Source organism: Theropithecus gelada, chromosome X, assembly GCF_003255815.1.
Source record: "Theropithecus gelada isolate Dixy chromosome X, Tgel_1.0, whole genome shotgun sequence".
Taxonomy (NCBI): domain Eukaryota; kingdom Metazoa; phylum Chordata; class Mammalia; order Primates; family Cercopithecidae; genus Theropithecus; species Theropithecus gelada.
The window spans coordinates 50868971-50896435 of record NC_037689.1 but is presented as its reverse complement, the minus strand read 5'-3'; the positions used below and the strand labels follow the sequence as shown (position 1 = coordinate 50896435).

Here is a 27465-nt window from a genome sequence, read left to right as displayed (position 1 = left end):
AGTACCATATCAATAATTCTTATTAAGTACTCTTGTTTTAAAAATACTAGCTATTTTTAGAAAATACAATATCGAAAATATGTTCAACTTTTTCTATCAGATAACTTGAATCTCAAATAGCTTCTATAATTCTCAAAACAATGTGTTACATTTTTAGAAGTCTGATCTTTTAACAAAATAGATAAAATCACAGGGAGGTGAACAGTTGAGAACAATGCTCTTCAGTAGAACTTTCTGCAATGATAGAAATATCTTTCTGTGCTGTTCAATATGAAGCTACTAGGCACATCTGGCTGTTAGTTCTTGAAATCTGGCTGCTGTGACTGATGAACCAAATTTTCCATTTTGTTTAATTATAATGAACTTAAATTTAAGTAGCCACAGATGGCTAACAGCTACGGTACTGAACAGCTTAGCTATAGGATCACCTATCCATCTCTTATTCATCACTACGTATTTCTTAGTTATTTGTAAAGCAAATAATCGAATGTCTAAATATCTGCAAAATAGACTTCCTTGGGTTCTTAAGTTTAACTTGGTAGTTCTAAAACTTTAGTATGCTTGATAATTACTATACAGGGTTGCATATACAAAATCCATAAATATTGAAATAGGCAATTCACACAAAGTTTAAAGGTCATTTTAACTCCTGGCAATATTCACATGGTAAATTATATATTCACCTTAAAGCTTGATTCTCCACTCTCTCACCCACCACAACAGTAAAAGTTGATATGTGCTGAGAACTGACTTCAAGAATTAATTTGGAAATATTTAGCAAAAAGATGAATAAGGTAGGTAGTACGGTCATGTATCATGAATGATTTAGTCCTTCAAACTAAAATACATACTTAATTTTATGCAATTGTCTTCTCATTAGGGAATTTAAAATATTCATTCAAAAGTATTAATTTGCTTTATCTTTGGTATTGAAATTCATATTTAAATATTAATGCTTCCTTCCAGCTATTAAGTCACATGGAAATTTTAAAACTCCATAACACTAAAATGCGATAAAAATTCTAGCATTAGGTGGACTCCTAAGTTATATTTTTATATTTGTGTGAACATTACAAGTATATATTTGTTTCTTCTTCACATGGATTGTGTTAAGTTTTTCCATGATGTAGATAACAGAATGAAAAAAAAATTCCTCTCAACAGGTGGTCTACCAAAAGTCAGAATGGCAGGTGTAAACTGTGGCAACACTCATTATGACAAAGAAAAGCTCAACTAATTTCAATAGAAAGGAAATGAGAGAATGACATGACCTGTAAAAAACTGTCATGTGCCTTTGCTTCCTCTAATTTAAAAGTAATGTATTTTCCTCAGTTGAATATTTCAATAGTATAAATGAAGTTTACTTTGCAATTTATATTTTCATTTCTTCAGTGAAAATCCATGTATTTCCATCATGTACCTACTCCCTTGCCAGAGGGTATTTCACGTGAGAGCCACATAAACCTTTCCTTTTCAAATTTAGAAGATCGCTTTTCTTTTCCAGGATTCATGTTTAGGCATGTATTCTTTGAAACTTTTCTAGAAAAGTTCCCTGTGTGGGCAAAGAACCAAAAAGTTGTGTTTATCAATCTGGTAGTGAAGACCCTCTGGGTACTTCTGAGAAAATTTCATGAGACCCACAATTCCCTATGCCATTCAGCATCTGTAGATAGAATAAAACTGATTCACATATACTTCTATTCACATATTCTCTATCAAATGTGTTCATCGTATTATGGATGACTGATATTCAAATGATTTTTAAGTGGTACTGAATTGTTTTCTTTATGGATGTTCATTAATGGGTATTAAAGTTTGAGCTATTATTGCATGTCATCCTTTAAAAAGTACTAAACTGTTCCTTATATTTAACAAAAAATAGGCAAACCAGATAATAAACCACAGATTCCATCTTAAATGTTGGCATAGTAAATGGGATTAATGCTATCATGTAGTCTAATTCCATTTTACTAGAATTTTAAAACAAACAGTATTTTTTATTATTGTTTGTTTGTTTTCCATTAGAGTCCTTGGCATTCATCAACACTTTCAGATGTCCCTATCAAGATAGGTTTCATCAGAGCCTGTTTGTTTTTAGTGAGGGAACTACAAATTGAAGTCCTGTATGTATGAGCCACTGAAAGAAGATACCATATGTAGCTACAGATCTAACTCCCAAAATCCATAATAGGAACAGTGCCATGTGAGATTTAAGTTTCAAATATTAAAAGTTTTATTTTTAATACGTAATTTTAAAAATTCCTATTACATGCTTTGAAGATGACAAAAACCAATATTTTTGAATGTAAGTAACTTTGATAAAGCAGGAGTACTTCCAGTATTTTAATATTAATACATCATTATAGAATTATAATTCAAGCATGTTTGAAGCTTTTTCCTTGCATCTTATTATGAAAAATTTTCAAACATACAGAAAAGTTGGAAGAATTTTACAGTGAACACCCATATACCCACCATCAAGGTTCAATAATAAATTGTATTATATTTGCTTTATTACACACACACACACACACTCATCTATTCATCCTTTTATCCAAATATCGCTCCATTTTATTTCAGTGTAAGTTGCAGACATCAGTATTCTTCACCCTTAAAACACTTCAGCAAACATATCATTCACCAGAGTTCAAAATTCATGCTCTCTTAATGCAAACTTCATATATAAAGAAATATACAGGCCGAGCATGATAGCTCACACCTGTAATTCCAGCACTTTGGGAGGATGAGGTGGGCAGATCATCTGAGGTAGGGGAGGTCGAGACCAGCCTGACCAACATGGAGAAACCCTGTCTCTACTAAAACTACAAAATTTGCTGGGTGTGGTGGTGCATGCCTGTAATCCCAGCTACTCAGGAGGCTGAGGCAGGAGAATTGCTTGAACCCGGGAGGCAGAGCCTGCGGCGAGCTGAGATCACACCATTGCACTCCAGCCTGGGCAACAAACGTGAAACTCCGTCTCAGAAAAAAAAGAAAGAAAGAAAAAAAAAGAAATGTACAAATCTTAGGTGTACCATTCCATGAGCTTTGACAATCAAATATGATTATTATTCATTGGCATTTGACAGGCATATATATTGAAATAAAAGTTGAAAATAAATAATATTATATTTTCAATCTGTTACTTTTACTGTTAGGGTAATCCAAATGTTTCCACAGAAAGTGAAAGTAAATTTACTCCTAAGTATTTAATTTAACAGATTTGCTGGTCACATTTGCCATGAAATACTTAACAAATATATAATAACCACAAGAATTACTCTCAGTGTTTAATTATAACTTACATTTTTCAAATGTCATGAATTTAAATTTCAGTGAAACACACTGGAATAAACTTTCCAAGTACGAATTTCAGGGTTAATCCACAATGTAGTTTCTTTATATAAGTAGTAGATAATGTCAATTTTCTCATTCAAGAAAAGATTTTAATTAATTCTTTGATAATTTTCTTCTTTGTGTTTCCAGCTCCGAAGAACTGATTCACCTGACAGTGTTACTGAAATTTTAGGGTGCAAACGGCCAAGATGGCTTGAAACACTCAATTCCTAGCCAAATTACTTCTTTTTTAAAATGTCAAAGAAGTATAGAAAGATGACCCTATTCTAAAATGAATCAAGAGAGAATTTAAACCTGTCAAAAACTATAGGATTTTGATATTGAAAATAGTGACAACTATTTTTAATTTCAGCAACAAAACACTTTATACGAGTCCTTGCTTTTACTTTCAGCATTGCCCACAGTATTTGATATGTGCCGATGATGGAATCTTGAAGTGGAAATTCTATAGGAAAGGCTTATTTTGCTTCTTTTTAAGAAGGAATGCATACAAGAATTTGGCACTGCAGGACTACATTGCCCAACAATCACTCACTTTATTCCAGTTGGAGACTTACGACCAATTTGCTGATACAATTTGGCACTAGCCTCTTGAAATGTATAAATTACATTATTGCTTTGGATTCTTGTACATTCTAGCAGGGTAGAATGAAACTTGACAACCTGATTTCAAACTACTTGTATAAGAAACGGAGGTCGTTTCTTGATTTCAAACTACAGTACAAGAAACTGATGGACATGTAAGTTTCTCAACAATATACCTCCTTGGGTAAGACCAGGATGATTTTCCAATCTCGCGTGACTTCTGAAAGTGAGTTTTTCTTCTTTTGCAATTCTACGAAGCTAGTTGGATCCCGTATCTTTAAGGCAGCAAAGATACAGATGCCATACATAAGACTTTTACAGTTAAATATGTACAGAATAGTTGTCATGTACACAGTATTGTGGTAAGCACGAAAGGGCATATAAAAATATTACGTGGCCACATTTTAGATGAGGTCAAATGAACACATATAAAAATACAAGGAAGTACGTACAAATGTAAATTTTGAAGTATAAAGGAATGAGTGTTAAAATGCTTTCACATAGTATTCAGAGATTTTACAATGTGTCCATACACAGGTAGTAACTGAAACTGAACATAATTTATATCCAATGAAATTTTAAAGACAGAAGTAGACTTAATTTATATTTGAAAGTTTACATATCCTTAAAATAATGAATCTTTATTGAATAAAGTAGTTTTTTAAAAATTCCTTTAACACAAGGTGGATTAAGACCATTTTCCTTTTCTTGAACCATATATATGCAGGGCTATTACCGCTCTCCTCACAAAAGTGCTATTTCACTAACCATTGCATTTTTTTTTATTTTTTAGGTTTATTTTAGTTAAATAATAATAATAATAATAATTATTATTATTTTAGAGACAGGGGTTCACTCTGTCATCCAGGACAGAATACCGTGGCTCATTGTAACCTCAAACTCCTGGGCTCAAGTGATCCTCCTGCTTCAGCCTCCTAAGTAGCACCAAGTAACATGCATGTTCTTAGAATCACCCTTTAACGTTTTTTTTCCATTTTAACATTTTGAAAATTGGGTTGCATCTTAAAAGTAATGTGCCATCTAATGTAATGGCTATTTCCTTCAAAGCTACGAATTAAGTGGTAATACGATCAAATTAAAGAACTATGAGTGTTCACATTTAGTCGTTATAATTTATAGTGCCACCATGCCTGGTTTTTTGTTGTTTTTTTTTTTTTTTTTTTTTAAAGACATGGGGTCTCACTTTGTTGCCCAGGCTGGTCTCAAACTTCTGGGCTCAAGTGACCCTTCCACCTCGCCCTAACAAAATGCTGGGAGTTTAAAACAAAAAAAAACAAACAAACAAACAAACAAAAAAAAACGAGGAAGAAAAAGATTTTGAAATAAAAGAAAGAAAGAAAACATCAGGCCAGGCATGGTGGCTCACGCCTGTAATCCTAGCACTTTGGGAGGCCGAGGCAGACAGATCACAAGGTCAGGAGTGCAAGACCAGCCTGACCAATATGGTGAAACCCCGTGTCTACTAAAAATACAAAATTTAGCCAGGCACGGTGGTGTGCACCTATAATCCCAGCTACTCGGGAGGCTGAGGCAGGAGAATCACTTGAACCCGGGAGGCAGAGGTTGCAGTGAGCTAAGATTGCACCATTGCACTCCAGCCTAGGCGACAGTCAGACTCTGTCTCAAAGAAAAAAAAAAAAGAAAGAAAGAAAAGAACACATTTATTTAAATGGAAAAAAATTGTTGAAGATGCGTAATGACTATATATGGGTTCATTATACTTTCCCTCTAAATTTGTTTGGTTTGTTTGCCATTACATTCTTGACTATTTGTGAGACAGAAGTAATACAAGGCAGTTACAGGAGAATAGAAAATTCCAGGGAGCAGTTCACATGACTAGCAAAAGGTAACCGTTGAAATAGCTGCATAAGCTAGGGGTTGATAAGACCCTGAAAAACTAGGTTGTGGGCCAAGCTGGCTAAGACCGACTGGACCCAACATGGCCCTGGATGTGACCTAGGTTTCACCTAGAACCTTTTTATATACTTATTAGCATAGTAAACACACACCCACCACTGCCATGACAGTTCCAGGATCACCCATATTTGGTGTAAAAATGGGTGGCACCACCGTTCTGAGACATCTCCAGCTCTTTCCAGGAATCTTCATAAATATTGCACCCTTTGGTTAAAGAAACCTATAAAGGTAGAAACCCCAAACTCCATTGGGCAACTTTCTCTCAAATATGTCTCCACTGCCCTTTCTTAAGTGTATACATTTTACTTTTAAATAAATCTCTGTAAATTCACTATTTTCTGGTTCATCTTTGAATACCTTCTTGCAATGGTGTCAAGAGCCTGAACACAGGATGGTGTCTTGGTCCCACTGGCATTTGGGGACCTCCCCCAGCCTACAACTGGAACCATGGAAGTGGGGGGAAATTGAAGATAGAAAACAAAAAAGCAACTCCTTGATTTTTATTTCTCATTTATGTATTTATTTATTTTGAGATGGAGTCTCGCTTTGTTGCCAGGCTGAAGTGCAGTGACGTGATCTCAGCTCACTGTGATCTTGGCTTACCACAATCTCTGCCTCCCGGGTTCAAGCGATTCTCCTGCCTCAGCCTCCTGAGTAGCTGGGATTACAGGTGCGTGCCACCACACCCAGCTAACTTTCGTATTTTTAGTAGAGATGGGGTTTCACCATGTTGGCCAGGATGGTCTCAATCTCCTGACCCCGTGATCCGTCTGCCTCAGCCTCCCAAAGTGCTGGGATTACAGGTGAGAGCTACCGCACCCAGCCCAACTCCTTGATATTTCTTAGTCATTGACCATTATATTAAAACTAAGGTAAGTTTTCCCCACAGAACATCAATTCACAAGATCATAAAATAAAATCTCAAAAGTACAAGGGCTGTTCACTCCAAACCAAGCTTCTTACTTTGGGTAAACTGTTAACCTGTGTTAGTTGTGCCCACTTTGATACATTGGTTAGTGGCTAAAATGCCTACAGGTTCCTCACAAACCAGTTATCTCTTTCCAGCAGTGCCATGGGTGTTCCTTTATTTTTTGGGTTTATAAAGTCAACAAAAAAGTATTAAATGGAAAGAATTAAACTCACAGTTTAAATCCAAATAGGCTGCTGGCAGATCACTTTGCCAGAGTAGGCAGGATAATGCTTTCTTGACTTGAAATCCTCACCTCCTCTTTCCCCCAACCTGCTTCTTTGTAGTTTGAATCTAGTGCAGGCTTATTCCTAAGGCAGATGGTCTCTTTCAGCTAGCTCCCCACAGCAAGGTGGCCTTTACTGATAGATTTGGGGAGTGGGGGAAGAGGGAGGGTAGACAGGGAAGGAAAGGAAAGAGAAAATGTGGCTTCCACCAGAAGGGTATATAACACCCAGTAATTTGAAACATTTTTGAGTTTAACTTTGCAATAGCATGAAATTAAAATGCCTTCACACAGAGTATTTGGAGATGCTTGTTCTAACAATCACCCTTTAGCTTTCTTTTCCATTTTAACATTTTGAAAATTGGGTTGCTTCTTAAAATTAATGTGCCATCTAATGTAATGGCTATTTCCTCCAAAACTTTGAATTAAGTGGTAATACAATCAAATTAAAGAACTATGAGTGTTCACACTTAGTCTTTATAACTACCATTTATCCCAGCTCCACAGACTTTAGAAACTACAGTTCCACTCCTTTTTTTTTTCTTATTTTTACTCATTTTTCTAGATGAATCGACAGAACCTTCATCTGTGTAAGAAGGAAGCTTTCTGCTCTTCTCTTTACAATCTAAACTCAATCCCACCCTCAAGTAGGGCACTTTGCTCTCCCTCCTCCTCCATCTTCTTACCTGACCCAATAAAAAGGTAGTATCCTATTTTTCAATGGCCATAATTACACATGCAAGGAACTAAAATGTATTACTGGGCTGGGATAGCTTCTCTCAAAGTAAGAACCAGGTCAGGGGATGTCTGTTTCTCAAAGAGGCACAGGTAGTGCCTCTGTGTGCATGACAATTGCCTATTCTTTGTGTTTTATCATCAGCCACTCCCGGCCCATTTGTCTTCAATTAACAGGCAGACAGCAGAAGGCCTTATTTTAGGTCCAGGCAGAGCAGTTTACTCTTTATGCAGCTATTGTTGACGGAGAGTCTTGTATTCTAGTACATACTGGATGACTGCCAGACACTAATAAATCAAGTACTTCAGTCACCATTTAGCTATCAACTCTTTGTATACAACTTTTGAAGAAGGGTGAGTGAATCCACAACACCCCAAAACTACAAAAGCTGCAAATCGACTAGGACTATTTTTCTTTCCTGCTGCTGCTGCAAATGCTACCAGAAGAAGAAAAGATTTTACAGACATTTATAGCTCTAGGTGGGAAAAATAGTACTTTTCAGGCTGAATGATGTCTGAAAGACAATAGCATTACTTCCTTATTAGGAACAACTCTGCTGCAAACACCCACACCATTGAAACTGTCATCATTGGGGCAACCAAGGAAGATTCAGAGCAGCAATATAGGTCAAATGACACATTCAAACCAACACTCCACTGAAAAGCAAAAAGCCAGTTTTACAGCTTAACAGAGTGCTGTATTTTAATCTCATTTAAGCAGGATTTAAAATATAGGTGTTGAGGAAGCTGTTGAGGTTTTCCAAGACAAGAGCTTATCACATAATGGTTTTGTGAAAAGGCTGATTCAGAAAAAAAAAATGATGTAACTGTTACTGGATGCACAAAAGAAAAGAAGGCAAAAGAATTATCTGATGTTGTACATTGTATCCCCAAGAAAGATAAGGCATGAGAATTAAATGAACTTTGAGCTGTCTTCACTTCACATTTTAACACTAGATAATGAAATTTATTGCCTGCCAGTCCATAGTACAATCAGACAAATTTAAATAATTATTCAAGCAAATACATAAAGCTAACCTAGCAAAAATAAATACATTTAAACTTAGTGTGTTGTCTTGAATCTGAAATCTAACAGGCATTCTTGTCCTAGTATATTATATGGTCACATGGATTTTATACTTTATAAAAATAATTTGCATTATAGACTTTTTAAGCTCATTTGTCAGCTATAGCATTCATTTTTTATGTATATTATTTATGTATCTATCACTTACGGAATGCATATGTGTCAGTCACTGGTCTAACCATTTTTCATAGATGGTTTTAAATAACCAACAACTTCATAAAGTAGATGTTATTATGCTTATTTCCAGATGAAACACTGAGGTTCACAAGGGCTAAGTACCTTACTCAAGTGCAAAGGGCTGGGAAGTGGCAGAACTGGAATTCAAACACAAGTTTGATTCCAAAGCCTATGCTTTAAAAAAATTCCTCTATAGTTTTCAATTCTATTTTTGTTTCCGAATACATTTTAACAGTAACTATAATCCAGCATATATTGTAAGCATCTTTTTAAGGAGATGACGTTAATTTTATGGGAGCAGAGACATTTTCAGAGATATGATAAACGTCTGTAATTGCACATTTATAAACTATAACTACAGAGAGAAATTGATTGTCCCATGCTCATGCAAAGAGCAGAGTAGCATTAGGTGAACAGATCACAGTCAGATATATTATGCCTTATGAAATAAGTTAATAAGGGTTGAAACACTGTATGCTTGATGAAATAAATTTCCTAAGGGCAACAGACATTAACAGCTGTTCAAGTACTGTTCATGTCCCCGTAGGCAAGTATATCACTCCCGCAGTTATTGAACACATGTGGTGTTCCTGCAGTATCTTTCATCTCATTTACACCAAGAAAGAGTAAATAAGTATTTTGGGGCTTCAGCAGGAACAGCCTTTAGCCTCATAGACATTCTTGTCTCCCATTCACCACTTAGTAGCAAGTTATTTTACTAAAAATAAAAATTAGAAACAATGTTAATTTCCTGTTAAAACCCTTTCAGTGGCTTCTCATTGCATTCACAGGCTTCAAGAAGCTCAAACCCCCTACAAGGTTTCACATGACCTACAACCTATGTTCTCCATCACTTTGCAACACCAATCCCTCCTTCCAAGGTAGGCTTCCCTCTGCTGCGTTCCCAGCTCAGAGCTTTCAGTCAGGCCTTTCTCTTTAGCAGGAATGCTTCATCCTGAGTTTTCATATACCAAACACCTATTTAGCAACAAGTCTCACTTCTGAAGTTCAGAGAAATTTCCTTCATCTATCCATAACATTAATCACTTCTGTTTTCACTTGCATGGCATCCTGTACTTTGCCTTCCCAGAGCCTATCTCAACTGCAATTGGCAAAGGGGTGTGATTAGTCCTGCAACTTGTTGAAAGAGCTGCTCCAATAGAGAAACAAATACTTTAATATCCTAGCCCTGTAAAGTATCTTGAAAAACTAATCTTACATGGGAGCATTGGGCCTTATAAATACAAATTCCCAAAATGTTATTGGTGGCATTCATTTCAGCTAAAAATGCATTCATTTTGTCATTTTTTCAATTTCTTTTATTGGTTGGGTCACTGTCATTACTAAGAAAAAGAGTTTGATTTTTCTGAGTAAATGCCTCTGGTCCTCTAATTTTTGTGTCAGTATGATACTTTTGTGTGAGAACTATTAGTTAAAAAATTTTTATATTACCAGTGTTAAAAGGAGAAATATAATAAGATATAGCGACTAATATTGTTTCTTGAAAGAAGGAAATTACTAATGGAAAAAGTGGCATTTGCCAGAAGTGACAGCTTGTCAAATTCACTGTCAATATGTTTAAAGAAAATAGTCATATAAAAAGGAAATCATGAGGAACAACAACAGCAAAACAGGAATTACATTTTTGAAAGTTAAATTTTTACTGTGCCCTCAGGCAGATGGAGCTCAACTTTCCCATTTAAAAAGTAACCTCATACATATAAAAATAAGTATACATTTAATTAGACATCAGTAACAAACTCAGAAGAATCTGAGTGAAAAAAATACATCTTAAGAAATAGTAACTCAGTTCTACACATGGCTGGTGATGATGGCTGCACAACAGTGTGAATGGACTTAATGCCACAGAACTGTACACTTAAAATGTTTAAAGCAGTAATGTTATGTATGGTATACCACAATTTTAAAAAACACAGTAAGTCAATAATTCTTTATTTTCACATATCTATCTAGAAACACATTTGCTGATATTTCCAACTCAGGTATAGTGTGTTTGAAATGTGGAGCCAGTAAGGGGTTGGAAGAACAGGTATTGCCTTAATCTTTCAAAAATCCAGAGATAAGTTCAATTACATGCTCTGTCTTCTCCCCTACTAAGAATCACTTGTACTTGAACCACCAGCCCACAATCATTGTAATCAGAGTTACTTAGTCTCAATAAATTTTGTTTAAGCACCAGGTCTATAATGATCTGAAAATTAAATCTTAATATACTGTTGGCTCAAAATGTCACAAATCGCGTATCATATCACAAAAGAATGATTTAATTTGATTTCAAGATAAGGCAAATGAAAATCTCCAGAATTATCATTTAGGTTGAAAAATATATAAAAATAAAGGTAAATGAGTAGTACAATATTTTCCTTGGCTACAATATCATTAAAGCAAATTAGCATATATGAAACTGTTTTTTAAGATATAGTAGAAACACTGCTTTTATATTATCTTTTCTGTATCGAGAAGCAAGACACATGTCACTAATAATCCATCTTCCCTCAGGCAATGAAGTCCCAGTTAAAATACATTAAAATGAGGTTATGATCTTGGGCCCATGCTTCAAAAGTGAAGTACTATTATTCCATAGTGGAAAAAATAATGAAATTTATCAGAGAGGACTCAAGGAAAAGGAGTTTTTTTTAGTAGGGAAAAACAAGCCCCAAACTCTAATGCACAATTATACTCTGTGATTCAAAGGATAATGAAAACATGGCTGCTGAATCTGAAGACGCAGTCATTACACTGGGAGCCATTTAGAAAAAAAAGTCATTCCAGATCTAAATTATAATTAATAAAAGGTCCCTGGAATAGAACTGTTAATTTTAAAAACAGAGCAGCACACAGATTAAAACTACAGTCATCTGGCTCTGGGTATCTGACAATATTTATCTTAAAAATTCCTTACAAATGTGTGAAGCTCACCTATGTAATGCATCATCTGTGCTTTACAGGCTTGGTATTCCAAGTTTGGTCCATCGACCAGCTGCATGGGCATCCTCTGATAATCTGGTGGATATGCAGAAAACCCACTCCCCACGTCAGGCCAAGCAGATCACCATCTCCTTAACAATCTCTGCAGGTGCTTCCTACACAAATTAAAGTTTCAAACACACAGTTCTAAAGAACACATGCAGAGCATCTATTCATAAACTGTTAGGGCTTGACAATACACAGCTATTCTGGGCTAGAGCGCTGGAGGTAGTCTCTACTTTTAGGCTTAGGGTACACTAGTTCTTGAATATGTTAAACCCAAATGAAGATGTGACCCTGGTTGATTCTGAGCTTGTAACCATTCCCTTTGAATGCATGTTCATAGATTGTCATTTACAACTTCCTGAATGATGATGTAAGCTGGGAGAATAAATAGCCAGTGTCCCAGCAAGAATTGACCTAAGAATGGGGAGACAGTGTTTCTGGGAGTTATGTGCCCTCCTTAGGGATGCTGGGGACCAAGGTGTAGGCTACATTTGCTCCCACTCTCTGTGGTTATTCTAGGTTTTATGTGCTTGACTGACTAAAATTAGGAACTTAATCCAATTTAACAGTGAATATTAGTAGTGAAGAAATATAGTCTCTTCCACACCAACAATCAGCCCATCAAAATGCACTACATCCTCTTAAATTGTACTTAGCTTTAATGTTTTCATTCTACTTATAAGTAGCTGATTTCACTTAGTTCTTTATTAGCTATTTCAAATTAACAAGCGCATATATATATATTCTTTTTTTTTCTTTTTCACTATGTAGAAGCTATGCTAGTTTTAACACTGCTACCCAAGTTGAAAAAAATGAATATGTTGCGCAACAGATGTTTGGCATATATCGAAAGCATTTACAGGTGCTGTTGAATTGTAATTTATTAATCACCTATTGTCTCATTTAATTCTCAAAAACTGATAAAGTAGATAATCTTTTAATCTCATTATAGATAATAAACAGAGCCTGAGAAGCATGGTGTAAAAAAATAACAGGCTCTAGAAAACACTGTTGGGATCAAATCTCTTTAACACCTGAGCTACCTAATCTATCAAATACAAACAATAATAATAAGGTACTTCTAGTGTTTCTGGGAATAGTAAATAACCCATACATGTAAAGTATATGCAACAGTACCTGACATGTTACAGGCATTCAATAAATGGTTTTTTTACGCAACTTTTCTAAAGAAACATTATTAGTGTTGGGGCCAAGATACAAAGGGAAATCTACGACTTTGGAACCTGAGGACTTGCCATTACATTATATTGCCTAGACCTATAATCTTCCCTAACTCTTCTTAAAACATGGTAAAATATGAGAGAATGAAGCAAGAATCCACAGCAGGGTTCCCCGACCCCCAGGCTGTGGACTGGTAGTAGTCTATGGCCTGTTAAGAACTGGGCTACAGAGCAGGAGGTGAGTGGCAGGCAAGCAAGCATTACCGCCTGGTCTCTGCCTCTTGTCAGATCAGCAGTAGCATTAGATTCTCACAGAAGCATGAACCATATTGTAAACTGTGCATGCAAGGGATCTAGGTTGCATGCTCCTTATGAGAATCTAACTAATGCTATTCCACCTGCCCCCCACCCCATCATCTGTCCATGGAAAAATTATCTTCCACAAAACTGGTCCCTTGTGCCAAAAAGGTTGGGGGCCACTGATCTACAGTTTTCACTGTAAAACCTGGGTTTTCATATGCCTGTAGTTCATATGCCTAAATTTGTAAAAATATGGGATAGAAGAAGAAACAAATAATATCCTCTTTATCAAGTGATTAGTTTTATTAATGGAAAGTTCATCAGTGAGTATTTTCATAGAATATATACAGAATATCTCTTGCTGAACTAACATGTTTTGCTGTCAGTCAGCAACACTGAACACATCTATATCAACCTTGTTTGTTTAGCTGGAGTAAAATAATAACACTCAGTATTTGCAAAGTGTTTTATAGTTTCAAAGCATTCAAATAACAATGTGTCATACAGGTAGTGCAGATATTTTCAGTCCCATTAAGTACAAAAAAAAGGAGGTTCAAATGTTGAAGTGTACATAAAAGTCTGAAAGAAGATGGTGACATTCTGAAGCAATTTACTTAAAATTTTACTTACCAAATATTCGCTTTGACAAAAGAAGTAATAAGATACAGAGTTGGTGGAATAATTTAAGGCCATTTGTGGGAGAAGGGGAAGTGACTTACAATAATGAGACTTGAGATCATCTAAAATTATTCAATGCTAGATGGCTATATGATGAAAATTTTACATTGTTCAAATAATTGATGACTCTACATTTCTTTGATATGTGTGTTATATTTCCTGTGCTTATGTCAATTCTCTAAGTTTCCTAAGTGTAGAGTCCATGTTTACCTCATTTATCTTTCTGTACTGATCCGGCACAATGTCTAGGTATTTGCTCTCATCCCATTGAGTTTTCTAGGTCTTCATTTAGCACATAAAAAATGTAGAAATAGTGAAATTTTTAACTGTTTAATTGCTGAAATTTATCTCATTCAAATTACCCTAATTATTTATATATACTTGAGTTTTCTCGGTATAAAAACACAAGGTAGTATTTTCCAAGTTCTCAGTATTATATATCACATGATGGTATTAGGAAAAATGATAACATTAACAAGATTCCAAATGCTCACAGAAGTACCTAAAATTCAATTTCTGATAACATACAACTGGTAAATGCTTTGATTATCACCATTTTATAGGTGAGAAAATGGAAGTCATATAGCCAGAGCTGAACGTCAACTAGATTGTTCCATTTTATCAGATTTTCAGCCTGAGTTGACAGAAACAAATATCTTCATGTTTCTATGCCATAAGAGATGCTGTATCTAATTCCCTAAGTTTATTTTATTTTATTTTTAGAAACAGCGTCTTGCTCTGTCACCCAGGCTGGAGTGCAATGATGCAATCATAGCTCATTGCAGCCTTGAACTCCTGGGCTCAAGTGATCTTTCTGCCTCAGCCTTCGAAGTAGCTGGCCTACATATTATTTTTTATTTTGTATTCAGCTCACCATTAGGCAGTTTAAAGGATATAAAAATCTGCAGAAAACATACGCTGACCCTAAAGGAGGAGCTTGCCATCAATTTGAGGAGCTCAGAAATGCTTACATTGAAATTGAAATGCCTTTCAAAGGCAACACACTGTTAAGCATAAGACTATGAAGGACAATTTAAAATTATATATGTAATTCAAAAATGGATGTAGTCAGCATTAACTGGTCAGAACCAAAATTCTAGAGCTGCAGATCAAGAATTTACAAGGCTAGACAGAATGATTGCCCATGTTCCTTTTTGGTACAATCATATTCTCTATTCTAATGTGAAATGATTATCTCCAAAATACTCAATGATTTATTATTTTAATAAACTACAGAACAATTCTTGTACTCAATCTTCAATTATTAATTCCCTTTGCTCATCTTCCTGGATCATTACATTGCTCATTAGGACCTCCCATTAAAAGAGAAAGAAACCCACATTACAGAATGGCATCTTGTAAACAGCTATTTTTAAGGGTGTTAAGTTACCTGTCACCACAAATAGAAGAATCTGATGGAACACAATAACCATAAATTTAAAAATTTTATTATTAATATAACTGAATAAAATAATCACAAAACCTTTTTAATGGAAACACTCTGGATGACAACCAACCATAAACTTTTGCTGATTCCATTTTTTTAAACTTAGCTACAAAAAAAAAACTTTTCAAAAGGTTAGAATAATGATTCCCTTTACAAGCTCTATGGCTAGTATTAATCTGATAGAATGAAGATTTAGCAAGACAAGTTTCTTAATACAAATTCAGGGGCATTTTAAATGTTAGAACTTGATGTGCGAATAAATTGCCCATTTCCAACACCAATATCACTGCAGAATCCTCATCTCAAAATTCCTCACCACTTCCTAAATATCCATACATAAATGTGTTTCAATTTCTCATACACATCAAATACACAGACACACACACACTCATACATCTATAATAATATACACATACATTATATACATGGATGTTTGTATATGTGTATATATACACATATTTTTTCGATCATTTCTCTATCTTAACATCTTATCCTCTCTAAAATGGCATAATGGAGGCAGCATAAAATTCGGAATAAAATCCAAATTCTGCCACATCCTAACTATTGGACTGTAAGCAAGTTTCTAAACCCCCAAGAGTCTTACCTTCCATAATGGTTCAAATGGAAGAGTAACACTGAATTACTGTGCAAATCAGAAAGAATGTGTGTAGTATTTACTATGATATAAGACAGCATGTTCTCATTAAGAGTCAACTTGATGCCTTTGTTGCTATTGTTATCCCTCGTCAAACATGCTTTTTCTTGAATTGCCTTTTCTTGAGTAATGTCATTACCACTCATCTTATCCATTGGCTCAAAACCTTAAAATTATCTAGGATACTCCTCCTCCACATGGAATCAAAGCCAAAGTGCTATGAATTCTTCCCTTGGAATGTATCATGAATATTTTCCTAATGCTACCATCTCCTATGTTATTGTTACCATACTGTCTTCAAGGTGAACTGCCATCAGTACTCTAATAGTGTCCTTCCCTGCAGTTTAACTACACTTAAAGCTCTCTACACATTACAACCTGACAAGAGTATTGCTTTCCTTTTGTCAATCTACTGATAAAAAACTCTTCATGGCTCCCTAGTAGCCTAAATACACAAACAAAAATCCTAAGTCCCTGACGATTGGAACCAATATATCTTCTAGCCCCATTTAAAAAGTCTCCTTTTTCAGTAATCCTAGCAAACATTTATTGAGTGGATATTATGTTCAAAGTGCCATTTCTGGCCATAGGAATACAAGGGTGAACCATGCAATCACGTTCCATGACAATAAGAACTTTCTTTTTAGTGATAGATAACACCATTAAACGACCAATCTTTAATTCTATATGTGATAAGTACTCGGTACAAATAAATATAGAGTAGATGCTGACAATATCTGAGAATCTGGGAATGCCTTCCTGAGGAAGTGATATTTGAACTAAAATTTAAAGAGGAGTTGTGGGAGCTGGACGCAGTGACTCACGCCTATAATACCAGCACTCTGGGAGGCTGAGGCGGGCGGATCGCGAGGTCAGGAGATCGAGACCATCCTGGCTAACCCAGTGAAACTCCGTCTCTAATAAAAAAAAATAATAATAATACAAAAAAAAATTAGCCGGGCGTGGTGGCGGGTGCCTGTAGTCCCAGCTACTCAGGAGGCTGAGGCAGGAGAATGGCGAGAACCCAGGAAGCGGAGCTTGCAGTGAGCCGAGATCCAGCCACTGCACTCCACTCTGGGCGACAGAGACTCCGTCTCAGGAATAAAAAAAAAAAAAAAAAAAAAAAAAAGAGGAGTTATGGGAGTTGAGATGATACGATGGGGGAAGTGGAATTCTAGCAGAGAAAATGGCATAGCATAAGACACACACCCACTATGCTTCAAGTCAAATGAATTATTGATGTGTTTGAAATATGTATTATTCTCCACTCAAAGTTTGTGTATATTTTCTTTTCACGTGGAACGTTAATTGTACTGAAGACACTGCTATGCGACCTCAATTACCTCCAGAAAAAAAAAAGGCTTTATTTATGAAGTAAATACTTTCCTGAAAAATTCCTTCTAACTGTATAAGCAAAAGATGACTTGATGTGATACTATGCATTACTGTACTAGAATAAAAAATCAACTTGCTCTATAGTGGAAATATTAATGATTCATGAGATTTTTCTTGTAAGGAACTTTTTCTCACTCATTTCAAATATTCATCATCTAATTTTAATATAACATTCATTCAATTCAGAATATATTTGCATTTTCTTTTCTAAAAAATAATCACCCATTAGTATTCTGTACTGCCTTTAGGAAATTATTGGTGTATGACTGTGTCAAGAGATTGAGCCTCAATAAGAAACTCTGATATCTTAAATTGCTTTGAGGGAGACATTTTTAATGCCATCAGATATCTTCTCCCAATAAATTCTTCAACCTTTATCAAAATAAAACTACATTTTCTATTGCCAACTTGACAAAGACAAGACAGATTATGTTTTTAAAAAAGGGTACACGTGGTTTTTTTTTAATGCAGCTACTCTAAATCTATTAACCATCGGACAGTGATGAATTAGGGTTACACATAAGCAAACTTAAGCAGCAACCATTATCTACGTTAGTCATCTATCTTAGAATTTCTAGGGTCAGGCAGTCTTACAAAAACAAGTATAGTGTAGTAAGACTCATTCCAAAAGCTTTACAAAATGTTTGTTTGTTTTTAACTTTTCAAATAAAAATTACTTCTTTTTTAATGAAAAAAATAGTGTTGAATCTAACACTGATGACAGTTTCAGCCTTCTTGAAATTCTTTCCTCTTCTGCTTTTGTGACACCGTACTTCATCCTTTAGTATATAAATCTCACTTTCCATTTCTATATATGCAGTTGAAATGTAGTAAATATGTGTTGGCCTATAAAATAAAGGGAATGACGCAGAATCCTAAGATTCCACGTATTACTAACATCAAATGTTTTTCCTTGTGGTCATTGTTAAAATTGTAACAAACAAGGAATCAGGCTGCGTCGAGAACGGCAAAAGGTATCAGTGATTCTCAGATCAAATAAAGAAAATCCCTTGAAGTTTGGAGTTTATGGGAGAAAGGCTTCTTTTCAAGTCACAGAAACAATAGAATTATGCTCAAATAACATTCTGAGTTGTCTTTTTTAATGGTTACTATCTGAGCCTCACATTCTCAGAATTCACGAAATGAAGAGCTAATTAGGGGTATTTATTTGTTTTAAATAAGAATATTTCCTTGTAGTTGATATAGAGTTGGCAGAATTGATTATATTAGCCTGGTTAAAATACAATACTCCAAATTTCACAGGTGGTCAAAAGAATAAATAAGAATTTTAAAATGCTGTTGCACAAAATATATCCAGAAGAAGTTGATACAGATTTTTTTAAAGCCGTATTTGTATTTTGAGAATTCAACAGCAAATTTCTGCATTACATTTTTGTGGAAGAACACATAGAGGGCTTTTGGTGAGTTTGCAAATTTGGGAAGGGGAATAAATCAGTTTTTTACTATAACCGGAGAAAAGTTTGCTAAAAACAAAAAGCCGTTACTGCTGCAATACCTCACAATATTTAAGAAAAAATCTTTAAATTCTAAATAAAAAGGACTTTATTTTATAAAATTTAAGCATGAATGGGAACTAAAGGGACTATCATTCATCATTTTAAATCAATATTATTAAGAAAGTTTTTCAGAAATTCAGTATCTTCTTAAAGGATTGGGTTAATCATCTGAGTAAGGTTCAGAATCAAGCTAAATACAATGCTTGAAAGTGAAAATGTTTATAAAAAGGAAATAAGGAGGTTAATGAAATCTTCTAAGTTTAAAAATTATGGAACTGACATAAATTGGCTATAAACTGTCAGGAAACAATGCTATATGAACATTTTCATGTTTCTGCAGGGTCAAGGCTTTTAAAAAAAAGAAAGCTAGAAGTTCACAATAGACACTTTCAGACAGACCTGCATATATCCCCCCAGAGCCATTAATTTATGTTTCAAGGAATAATAAACCTAGTGACTTTAACTTCCTTTCCCCAAAGAACAAATGCAATAAAGATAAAACAGTTACAAATATGAGAGTTATTAATCCATCTGTATCAATATTTACTTAAAACGTGAATGGTCAAAATAAACCAATTAAAAAACAGAGACGGTAAGCGTAAATGAGAAGACAAGACTGAACTTGATGTTGTTAACAAGAAATCACTTTAAGTATCAAAGACAGATAGGTTAAAAATAAAAGAATAAAGAATGATATACCATGCTAACATTATTTTTAAAAAATAGCTGGAATAGCCACATCAATGTCAGATAAAGTAGACCTCAGATCAAGAAAAGTATCAAGGATAAGGAAGGATGCTACATAATAAAAAAGGGTTAATTCTTCAAGTAGTCATAACATCTTTAATACATATTAATGAGAGTATCGAAATACATGAGGCAAAAACTGATAGACATAAAAAGAAAAATAGGTAACTCCACTATTAAAGTTGGACATTTCAACCCTCCTCTTTCAGTCACTGATAGATCAAGTAGGCAGAAAATTTGTCAGGATACAGTTGAACTGAACAGCATCATCAATTAACTTGATACATTCGACATTAATAGAGTACTTTATCCAACGACAGCAGAATACACATTATTCTCAAGCTCACATGGGACATTCACCAATATAGACCACATTCTGGGCCATAAAGCACACTTTAACAAATATAAAAGGAATAGAAATAATATGAAGTATGCTTTCAGACCAGAATGGAATTAAACTAAAAATCAATAACAGAAAGACAGTTTGAAAATCTCCAAATATTTGAAAATTAAACATACTTCCAAATAAATGAGTCAAGGAGAATTCTTAAGAGAAATTCTAGAATATTTCTACATGAAAATGAAAACACAACTGACCAAAATTTATGGGATGTAGGGAACATAGTGCTTAAGGGAAATTTATAGTATTATGTAAATGTACCGGAAAAGAAGAAAGATCTCAAACTCTAAGCTTTCACCCTAGGAAACCAGAGAAAGAACAACACTTTATATCTAAAAAAGAAAATAAACATCAAAATTTAGAGCAGAAAACAGTGAAACCGAAAGAAGGAAAATAGAAAAAAAAGACATCAAAAGTTGGTTCTCAGGAAAGATCAATAAAGTTGACAAACCACTAGCCATGCCAGCCAAGCAAAAAATGATAGAGACAAAAATTACCAATATCAAAAGTAAAATATTGATCCCACAGATATTAGATGGTAATAAAGCAATAGTATAAATAACTCTATGGTCAATAGGTGGATAAATTATATTAAATAAACCAGCTCCTGGAAAGACACAAACTCATACGAGGAGACACAGATAATCTAAATAGGTCTATGTCTATTAAATACAATGAATTAATTACTAATAACCTTCTAAGAACAAAAGAACAAGGACGTGATTATTTCACCAGGAAATTCGACCAAACATTTAAGGAAGTAATATTAATCTTCCAATATATTTCATAAAACAGAAGAAAATTGTTCCTATCTTTTTCTAAAAGGCTAGTATTAACTTAGTACCAAACCCAGATAGACATTATAACAAATAAAAGCTATAAATAAATATCTCTCATAAATGTATACGCATAAATCTTCAATGAACTATTAAAAAATCTAATACAACAAAGCATAAAAAATTACATACACCAAGAACAACTGTGATTTATACCAGGTATGCAATGCTGGTTTGATATTTAAAACATCAATTAGGTTGGGCATAGTGGCTTGCGCCTGTAATCCCAGCACTTTGGGAGGCTGAGATGTATGTATCACTTGAGGCCAGGAGTTTGAGACAGGCCTGGTCAACATGGCAAAACCCCATCTCTATTAAAAATACAAAAATTAGCCGGATGTGGTGGTACTCATCTGTAATCCCAGCTGCTAGGGAGGCTGAGGCATGAGAATTGCTTGAACCCAGGAGGCAGAGGTTGCAGTGAGCCGAGATCGTGCTACTGCACTCCAGCCTGGGTGACAGAGTGAGGCTCTGTCTCAAAAAATAATAATAAAAATAAAAATAATAAAACATGAATTAATGCAATCCACTACATCAAGAGACTAAAGAAAAATCATATAATCATATGAATTCATGTAAAGAAAGCCTTTGGCAGAATCCAGCACTCATTCATAATAAAAACTGTCAGAAAATTTGGAATAAAAGTGGACTTCCCCAACATGACAAAGAATATCCACAAAAGTTTATAGCTAACATCACACTTAATGGTTTAACCAAAAAACAAACAAACAAACAAACAAACAAAAAACTGGTTACTTTTCCTCAGAGTATCAAGGTTATTTTTCACAAGTAAGATTCATGTTTCCAATATGAAAAATAATATGCATTTCACTCTCTAAACTTTTTCACTTTAGGTTATCTTTCCAAGTGTTACTTGAAACAATTCTAACATTGATTATCATGCAAAATAAATGCAAACTTAACTTTGGCTGGATATATTAGACTTACATTGTAGACTTAGACTGTAAGCTTGAGAGTATGATGTGACTTTGTCTTGTGATACATAATAGATACTCAAGAAATAAATGAAAAAAATGAAAGAATGAAAGATGGTAAAATATCTTACTTATCAGTTTAAATCAAATTATTTACCTAAACAACTTGGATATATACATATGCCTAATGAGAATATATTAATTTTTCCAAAAATACTTTGGTAGCTGGCGAAATCATTAGTATTTTCTCTATTTGTATTTGCTCTTTTTTTGAGGCACTCAAACCATATTTTACTCAATTATCCAACCACTTAATTCCTTCTTAATGCTTATTTCACTCTTAACTCATCTAGCAAATATAAAATTTCTCACCACGGCCCAAGCTTCCTATTACCTCATTACGTTTCTGACTTGATCTCCTACCACACTCTCACTTACTGTGACTATCCAAATGTGCTTTTGACTCAGAGCCTTTGTCCTAGCAGTTCCTTCATCCTGAAACTCCTATTACAGACAACTGCATGGTTTCTTCCCTTGCTGATATAGTTTGGCTATGTCCCCACCCAAATCTCATCTTGAATTGTACTCCCTATGATCCCAATATGTCTAGGGAGAGACCTCATGAGAGGTGATCGGATATTGGGGGTGGTTTGCCCCATCCTATTCTTCTGATAGTGAGTGAGTTCTCAAGAGATCTAATGGTTTTATAAATGGCTCTTTCCCCTTCACTCCTCACTCTTCTCTCTCCTGCCACCACGTGAAGAAGGTCACGGATTCCCTTTTGACTTCCATCATGATTGTAAGTTTCCTGAGGCCTCCGCAGCCATGTGGAACTCTGAGTCAATTAAACCTCTCACCTTTATAAACTACCCAGTCTCGGGTATTTCTTTATAGCAGTGTGAGAATGTCTGCACTAATAATACTTGCCTTCTTTCAGTTTTCACTCAAATGTTAATTTTTCAGTTAAAGGCCTTCTTTATCTTACTGAGAATTATATCTCACACATGTACACTTCCTACTGCCCTTCTGTGTTTTTATTTTTCTACATATCATCTTTTACTTTCTTATTATCACCCTTTCCCCCACTGAACTATTAACTCCATCAAGACAGAGGTTTTTGCAATTGTTCTTTACATACGAAATAAAATGTTGTGATTTCAAGAATTAGTATGAAGACTGTAAATACGACTATCTTAATATAATGACATATTTTAGTAGTTATTAAAGAAATACAAATTCATTCAAAATGTTCTAATTCTGAAAGATACCACGTAGAGAGTTGAACTTGTTCTGAATCTCACCATTTCATTCCCATCCCAATTACTGGTTTTCCATCAGGAAAATCAGTGTTAAATATGTGGTAGATCCATTTTGTTCTCTTTAAGGTAAATCCCCTGGCAAAAGGAAAAACTTTTTTAGCATTCACTTATTTAAATTTTATTATAAATAATACATTCACAAATTCACTGAGATGAAGGTCCACAGCAAATATATGATACTTTTTGAATATCCATTTAACTAGAAGCACTTATTTCTCATTACTGTCTAGGAAATGTGATCCACAAACTTGAAAATAATATAAGTATATGCAATACTTTAAAATTACAGATTAATAGTAGTAATAATAACGCATAGAAAATGATACTTTGTACTGCACTTTAAAGATCTAGTGAAATCTACTGCATTTTAATAATAAATCAAATGTGTTTATCTTGGAGATTATGGAAGAAAAATGTAATGGGAGAAATTATCTGAAACTAAATGTAAAAAAAACAAACTTCAAAGAAGTAACAGATACTTCAAAGCAAATCAAAAGAGAATCTTAAGGCAACATACTATAAAAGTCTCTAATTATTGAATTCCTTAGAAAAGCTTTTATTCTCTAAGTTACAACATAGGATTTTATTTAAATGGTAACTATTAAAATTGTTATTTCAATGTATACATACATGTGGAAATATTATGGAAAACTTTTGATATTTCTCTATTGCATATATTTGTTTTACACTTTTTTCTCTATTGGTCTTCTGAATTTAATGCAATAGAATAACTCATGGGGTTTAAATCTCATATTCTTTCAACCTTTAAACTAATTTAGTTTGGTGATAAAATGTTAACTAAAAGGAATCACGAATTTGTAGAAATTTTAGGGCTTGAAGGAGCCTTACAGATCTAACAAATGCCCCCATTTTATGAACAAGGAAACTGTGGCTAAGAAGTATAACTTGCCAAGAACACAGAAATTTAAAACGTGACTTCTTTAATGTAAACATTTAAATTATCACTCATTTCTAACCTTTAGAATTTCATAATAATGATTTATTGTGCCAGATATTAAGGTATGGCCTGTCAGATTCACAACCACTTTCTCTACTTGGCTCAGTGATGCTGTGGCTGATGCTCAGGCTTGAAGATCATTTAAGTACCTACTGTGAGAAATATGCTTACAATGAATAGCAGTTGTTTTGAGCTCTACATAGTATTTTGTTATATATACTATTCCAACTAAGAATGCTAGAAATTTTAATCCAGATATTCAGACCAATTTTATATACCATTTTTTCCATCTCTTCCACTTACAGTGTGGCTTTGAGCTTCCATGTTCTCAAAATTCACTTCATAATTCTTTATTTATGATTAAACAATTTAATTTTTATAAATATCCTAGAGTAGTGCTTGGTACATACAAATGGTACAGTAAACAGCTATTATTAATGTTGCCATGAGGATGATAATGCTTGAATTTGACAGCAAGATAAGAAATTCTAATATTTTTCATCTTCAATAGAAGTTTGTGTTAAAACAAAAACTATACCTATAGGTCTATTTTGTAATGGAGAAAGAGGGAAGACTATGGGTAATATATATCATACACATATATACATATATAATATATATGGTTATATATATCCCATACATATATACACATGTAATTTTACTCATTAGTTAATATTTTAACTTTTCTCAGAATTTAAATATAATACAATTATTTAGAAAAAACCACACAGAAGTATCTTAAAAGACACATATGTATGTATTATATGATTATAATATTTTGCCCATAGAATATATGCACATAGGTAGCTCAGAATAAACTCCAACGTTAAGATATTTGGTTAGTTGATGACTGTCTTACCTAGTCCTGATAACATAATCTATTATACCATGCATAATCAGAAATTGCTTTAATTGGTTAAGCTATTATCATTTCTTTTTAAGGGGAGGAAAAGAAATGCAAGCTTAGAAAAGGAAGCAAGGACAGGAATTTTATGTACACCTTCTTAAACACTACATGCAGAAGAAAGAAATGCCTTGTAGACATGTGGTAGATGTCAATGACACCCTGCTTGTATCGAAAATACATGACTGGGTCGGGCATGGTGGCTCATGCATGTAATGAAAACAAAACAACAAAAAAAAGGGAAAGAAAATACACGACTGAGGCTTACCCTGCTACTTTGGGAGGCCAAGGCAGGAGGATCGCTTGAGGTCAGCAGTTCGATACCAGCCTGGCCAACATGGCGAAACCCCATCTCTACTAAAAATACAGAAATTCACAGGGCATGGTGGCACATGCCTATAATCTCAGCTACTCGGGAGGCTGAGGCAGGAGAATCACTTGAACCCAGGAGGCAGATGTTGCAGTGAGCCGAGATCGCACCACTACACTCCAGCCTGGGTGACAGAGTGAGGTTCCATCTCAAAAAAAATAAATAAAACAAACCAACGGAAAAAAAAAAAAAAAAACAGGAAAGAAAATATGTGACTGAAGCTTAATTTGCTACTTGTATTTGAACCAAAGAAGAGGACTTGCTAAAGGTTAAGCCAGTGGCCCTCAATTATTTTGGCACCAGGGATCAGTTTCATGGAAGACAATTTTTCCACAGACGGTGGGGAGGGTTTCAGGATGAAACTGTTTCACTTCAGATCATCAGGCATTAGATTCTCATAAGAAGCACACAACCTAGATCCCTCACTCCCTGGCATACACAATTCACAATAGGGTTCCTGTTACTATGAGAATCTAATGCCACTGCTGATCTGATAGAGACAGAGCTCAGGCAGTAATGCTCGCTCACCCATTGTATAACTCTGCTGTGTGCCCCAGTTCCTAAAAGGCCATATATGGTACCGGTCTGTGGCCTGAGGTTTGGGGACCTCTGAGTTAAGCCATGAGTAACAAAAAAGTACTTCCTGTCCTCATTTTTCCCCTTAGTTTTGAAGAGTAGATTAAACATACACTATTACCAGTTATAGAAAATACTTGTTGAAAATGATATGGAAAAGACAATAGTAGAAAGTTTTATTTACCAGAAAGTCTCCACAAGGATGTCTCACAACAAAAATCAGTTAGAATGAGAGAACTGCTATTACCTAGAAGTTTCTTGAACTCTGAGGGAAACTCATGGGTTAAGAGTGAAGTATGAAAAATCTGGGTTCCCTAGGAAGTAGAAAACAGCAGAAGTTCCAATGACAACTTCCAGCAAGAAGACAGAGCGCCATGATGTGATAAAATGGAGGAGGAAGGCATGCTGACATGCACTTGTGGTCTCAGCTACCTGGGAGGCTGAGGCAGGAAGATGGCTTGAGCCAGGGAGGCGGAGGTTGCAGTGAGCCGAGATCATGTCACTGCACTCCAGCCTGGGCAACAGAACCAGACTGTCACACACACAGACACACACCAAAAAAAAAAAAAAAAAGGATGAGGAAGGTGAAGTGGCTTAATCTAAGCAATGAACAAACATGAATGGGAGGAAGCCAGAGAAAGAATTTTTGCAGCTGACATGAATATAAAACTTTGGGAAGCTCTTACAGAGGATTTCTGGAGAAATTTGTGCATGTAATGGTATAATCTAGCAAAAAGTACACCTTATTATTTAAGATGATTAGATGCGGATTTTAAAAATGTTATTCTCTATAGAGTTGGAGTCACATAGCCATTATTTCTCGGTTATATATAAACTAGCCCAAATTTCTTAAAGAGTTCGATGAAGGAAATTCCTGAAAGCTGAAGTCAACTTGGAAAGCTTCACAAAAGTGACCTTTGATCTACACAACAAAGGCTGAGTAATATTTGAGCAAGTCACGATGGAAATTGCTATCCTACTCATGGGGAATACTGCAAATGAAAACAAATTAAAGTTTTATGTGATGAATTTGTGTGAATTATTACACTTCAAACTTTCAAGAATGTAGTGATATAAAATATGAGGCAAAAAAAGTTAGTTTCTGCCATCTCTTAGAAAGCCTTGAATTTCAGCCATCAGCATTTCAGATGGTAGGCAAGAGACTCTCACAACAAAGATTATTC

General features: G+C 34.7%; 1 protein-coding gene and 1 non-coding gene across 2 annotated transcripts in view; both read right to left on the bottom strand.

Annotated features, from left to right (window-relative positions):
- Positions 1–27465, bottom strand: part of LOC112615155 (interleukin-1 receptor accessory protein-like 1) — a 743111-nt gene that overhangs the window by 393946 nt on the left and 321700 nt on the right. The gene's annotated exons all lie outside the window — the stretch shown is intronic.
- Positions 2018–2087, bottom strand: LOC112616729. The gene has a single exon (XR_003117755.1). It is a non-coding gene; the product is annotated as a small nucleolar RNA SNORD74 (small nucleolar RNA).